The sequence below is a fragment of the Rissa tridactyla genome, chromosome Z, assembly GCF_028500815.1.
Source record: "Rissa tridactyla isolate bRisTri1 chromosome Z, bRisTri1.patW.cur.20221130, whole genome shotgun sequence".
In the NCBI taxonomy this organism is placed as follows: domain Eukaryota; kingdom Metazoa; phylum Chordata; class Aves; order Charadriiformes; family Laridae; genus Rissa; species Rissa tridactyla.
Genome location: NC_071497.1, coordinates 47,689,010 through 47,694,577, shown reverse-complemented (window position 1 = coordinate 47,694,577; position 5,568 = coordinate 47,689,010).

The window sequence follows — 5,568 nt, the reverse complement described above, 5'->3', positions numbered from 1 at the left end:
TTGAAAGCTTTTCTGATACTTCTTGGTCACACTTTAGCATCAGCAAGAACCCAGCAGTACTCATACACTGCACACAAACCAATGTTCACTTGAAGAACGCTGTGGCAGGGCTGCCTAAAAGTAACCATTTCCTTTTGCTATTTCCAGTTAGGACTCAGCTTTGGCTAGTTTTAGCCAGCTCATTCCTTCCTTTACAGACTGGTGGCCATAATGCGGTGTAGGGCAGGTAGAGCTGGGCATCATGTATCTGCTGCCAGCAATTACGTCCTCCTCTGCTGGTTTACAGAAATTCTGTATAGAACTGGAAGGAAACATAATTGATCCTTGTGCAGTGTAAGTTTAAGACCTAGAAAGGTCTTAAGACCTAGAGGAACGAGAAGACATTTAGTGGAGCAAGAGCGCAATGTCCATTGACAAAACAATATTTATCAATGTTAACTTCTGATCTTGCTCTGAAACCAAATAATTTAAGATTTAAAATCAAACCTGGCCTTTGTCTTGCTCCTGCACAGGAATATTTGGGAATGAAAGGTTTGATTCAGCGTAGAAGCTATTACAAATGTGTCACATGCAAAGTGGCTAGCCAGGGGGATGTGCACAAAGGACTAGTTTGTTTGGTTTTTTCTTCAGTGTTGGTTCGACTACTGTATATCTGACAAAGGAAAAAGTGACCACTTCTTTAAATGACATGTCTGTTTCGATGTCATAGTTCATAAAACAAAGGAAGTAGGGAAAAATCTTTTTTAATTTTGGTCTTTTTATTTTTTATTTTTTGAATAAAAAAAAAGAAAGTAAACCTATTGTGGCTTCTACAGCTTGCAAGGAACAACTTTACACAATTGTCATTTGGATAATGTTTTCATTATCAATTTGACTCTTTAAAGTGATTTGATTTTTTTTCTGTAATTTTGAAGTGGCTTGCCAGTGCTTCACACTATTTTCTTTTATTTCTTGATAATTGACTTTTTTTTTATTATCTTACCAATCAAAAAGAAACACTGAGTATGACAGACCAAAAAAGTCTACAATGTAAAATAATCACGTAATCTACCTTAATAATATCCTACCAAAGTTTGCTAACAATACTTTTTTATTCTCCTAAAGACAAAGCTTTTTCAAATTATTTTGACACATACAAAGTCATACAAGCATAGCACTTGCACCTTTTAGCAAGCCTTTAGAAGTATAGAAATTATCATATGATGGTCTAAGGCAATATTTATTCTCCAACAACGATAAGCACTGTACTCTTTACCTGCAAACAAATCAAAATCTCAACAGCTTACAGACTTCTTCAAGAGCTGAAAAACAAGTTTTAAGATCTTTTCCAAAACTCAACACCTATCAGCCTGCAAAAAAAAAATCACTGCTTCTATGGATTCCAAGCTTTTTGAGTCTGGTCAGAGTACTGTCACTGCTCACGGTAGAAGGTACCTGCATAACATTTGCAAGTTCTTCTAAAATGCAAAAGGTTTACAAGAGCCATTATGTAGCCTCCCACTTCCTCAGTATTCCCTCTCTCTGGGCTCATCACTCTCGCAGTTGTGGTGTACTGGGCAGAGTTACGAAAAAACGTGTTATACAAAACATGATGTAATACAGTACCAAGTAGGGCTCCAAGGGATTATATAGTGCTTATAAGGCTCTTTCTTAATTTTATTTATTTTTTCTTTCGTGTTCCTGTGTCTATCAGTACTTATCTTCCCCCTTAATGTCTATCCTGTTGTTCCTGTAAACAAGTAATTTTAACACAAAAGCACAATATGGAGTAATATGATTCCCTGTCCCACTTAAGGTAATTCTCTAATTTTGTGTGGCTAAAATGGCAGTGTTTACAAATCAGCAAAGTTTTGGAAAGGTAATAAGAATATGAACATTATATGATTATTGGTTTTTTTGTTGTGGTAACAAGACAGTTATCTTTGTACTTTTCTGTTTCTGTATAGATCTCTAATCTTGGGTTATAATTGCTAGAATACATGTGTTTTAGCCTAGCTTTTATTTCTTACTTTTACTGTATTGAAAATTGAGTCCTGTTAGTCTGTCCCCCTGCTGTTCTTTCATGAACATTTTCTAGATGTTTCTGTTTCTACATTTTGTTAATTGAAATTACCATCGTGTTGTCATACTCCTTAAACTCAGTACCTCTTTGGACAGTCGTCCCTCGCCCACCTGCCAAGAAAGTTAATGTGTTTTGACACATGAGCTATCTCCCAGCGATACAGTGGCAACCCGCCATGGGCCTGGGGGACCGGGATCTTGTTCTTGTGACTGGCGTTAAAAGCAAAGAGAGCGAGATACCTGCAGCTTTTGCTGTGTCCTTCTAGCAGCTGCAGTTTTGAAGCTGTTCATTTCCTTTGAGAGTCTTGCAATAATTGCAGGTGTTTGGAAACTTACTTTTCATTTGCACGCATGTTCTATTATAACTAGTGGAGTAGCCTTCCTTCAGAAATACTTCACTTCTTTCATGTCATGTGAATGTTTTCTTTCTGGAGAAAGAGAGGATACATCTCAAGACCAGCCACATTTCTTCCAGGAAAGTTCTGAGTAAGGGTCAAGTGCCATCATGAATAGGCAAAAATCGCTAGGATAACTTGTGCATATTACAGTGCAGGGTAGCTCTAGCCCAGCTAACCGCTTTTTGCCACGTGCCTCCGCTCTGTTGGATACATTTTGCATGGGAGGTGTTATGCAAAATATTGTGTTGCAGCCATCTCACAATAATAGCATGGAGCGCAGGACAGGCTGCTAAACTTGCCCATGCAGCAGAATAAACTTCTTACGCAGAGTTAGCTCTGTGCTATCACAGCTTGACTGTTGCCAGTACCCAAAATAATTCATTTAAAGCTAGCTCTGGCATCTTTATGCTACACTGTGTCCTAGTGGGCCTTTACATTTTCCTATTCTTAGGATTTAAGCTGAAGTTACCAGCGGAGAACATTTGCAGCTTGTCAGGTGCAACTGGCCATCCTGGAAACCTGAGATTTAAAGGAATATTAGCTCCTTGGCCTTACTTGTTTGTGTTCAAGCTGTGCATTTATCCACCCCTGAGCCAGCTATGCGGGAGGTACTGATATATTTAACAGTTGAAATACTCAAGTGTTGCCTGCTTTTATGCTGGAGTGACACACAGCAACATTAGCACGGGTGGTATATGTGCCAAGAACTCAATTTACACCAGCATTTATTAGTTTCAAATACATCTTATGAGAACTTTTCTTTGGGCATCTATCCAAAAATACAAGTCGTTCAGCATTTTTATATGGCTGTATTTAGAAGGTGTCTCCTGGACTCAGTCATAGCCATATCTTGTAACAATGAGTAATTTCAGAATTAAAAAATAATTTTGGAATTAAAGCAGGCAACGTTAGCTAATTTATGTCTCTCATACAAATACTTATATATCCTATGTAACTTACCCAAAATGTGTAAAACAAAAGGAACATTCAAAACAATGCCACTTTCTGTATTAGGTCAGCCAACACAGGAAGATTTTCTAAATATCAGAATTGTAGCTAAATAAGCATCCTGACACAGATTCTGATTCAGAAAAGCACATAACCACATGTTTAATCTTAAGCATTTGCATTAGTACTTTCTCAGATCAAGACTTGCTAAATCTGCCTGCCTCATATAAGGGGTTGAGCTGAGGACATTTTTCCCCTCTTGGGATTGGCCTATGAAGTGGAAAGAAAAATTAACTGCATGAATTAAAGTAGCACTAATAGCTTTATAGGAGAAAGAGCTTTTTTTAATGAAAGGGGAGCATGGATAGTCACTTCTGCTTTTGGAGACTGTTTTTGTTATCTGACGTAACTATCCTGTTTGCTTTGCGTTGGCCTGTAAGTGGATCATGCCAAAAATAGGGGTAAGCAATCTGTAGGCTCTTTTATTCTCTTTAAGTATCTACTTTAACATTAAAAAAAAAATCTGCCTTTTAGTATGTGTATTTTCAAAAGCCTGATTCTATTCTCATCCGCTTCAAAAACTAGGCCAAGAATGGACACTTTGAATATCCCTGGCCTTATTGTTTGGACAGTGTGTAAGCATATTTTTTCCAACTATCTGAAAATAAGTGTATTTTGGGATACCCATTTCAAAGGTAACTATGCTGAAAGGAATTTCAGTTTTCATCATAATAAGAAGAGGTAACTGACTGTATACACTTCTCAACGTATTTGCAGTATATGCAATGTGAATAGGTTGCACGTGTTCACTAAGGGGTTTCTACAGATTTTTTTAGTAATACTTTACAAACATGGGGCGGGGGGGGAAGCATAACTTAGTATATAGCTCTGGAATATTGTCCTGTAGTAGGTGCATATTGCACGAAGGAAATGACTCTGTATCATGTCAGACTATAAACACCTTTGGGAAAGACAGAAAGAAAGAAAGAGAATGTAAAAACAAGTGTAAAAAAGTTAGAAGAAACTAAAAAGCTGCTTTAGAATAGAAGCCCTTAAGCATCCTTAACTGTAGCTGTTGCTATGAGCTACAGCTAAAGCTGCGGAGCGTAGAGGTAGACTCAATGTGCACAGGAGATTAGTCTAAAATAAAACCCCAGATACGAATACCTCAAAAGCCACAAGAAGGGCAAAATACTGAAACCTAACCATTTCTCAGTTCAGTGAAAATGTGAAAGAAATATGTCTTTTTTCAGTTCAAAACCATGGAAAACGGCCACTTCAAAATGTTAAGTACAAACTAACTTTTTATCTCAAGCCCATCCTTGTTTTGCAGGTACTAATAGATTGTAACATAATAATAAATTACCGGATGCTCAAGAGAAGGTTATAGATTACTCCCTGTCAGTGTGTTTCCTCCTTCTTGTAAAGTCCAGGATGCTAGACCCTCTAAATTTCTCAAAATTCTTCTGTTTCACCTTCCTCTCATTCTTTGTATCCAAAACTCCAGTTCCAGTCATAACCTGTGTTGAATTGAATACAAAATGTTACCTTTTCCCTTAACTTTACCTTTTACAGAATAGACTTACTAATAAGTATGTGCTTTTTGATCCTTCTTATAGTGAAGGAAGGATTTTTAAAAATTGTGTAAACAGCTAGTTCATCAAAATGGACTGAATTAAAAACTATTATTTTCTAAATGGACATTAGCCCAGAAATTATTGATAGAGTTATCCATTTTGCATACAATTAAAAAAATCAATTAATATTTTAAAATAAACTTTTTGACCTTCTTTGATTTTAAAATGTAAAACTGTAGTGCACAAATATGAATAGGAAAACTGGGATTTTACCAGAAAGTGAATTCATTTCCTGATAAATAAAATATCTGTATTCTGAGTTTTGCTTTTTTCCAGTGAAAGGACATTAAAAATTTAAAAAATCAGACTGCATCCATGAGGCAAACAGAATGTTTAGGTGGAAGGTCAGCAACCATTTAAAATGGAAAATCTTTGGTTGTAATAGATCCTCACTTTTTAAACTACTGCATGAGAGCGATGCACATTCAAAGAAACATCTTGTTCCCGACCTATAGTGCCTCAGAGGCTGCTAGTAGGAGGATTTGAAGCACTGATCTGTAGGTAGGTCTTCCTCCTCCTGCTTC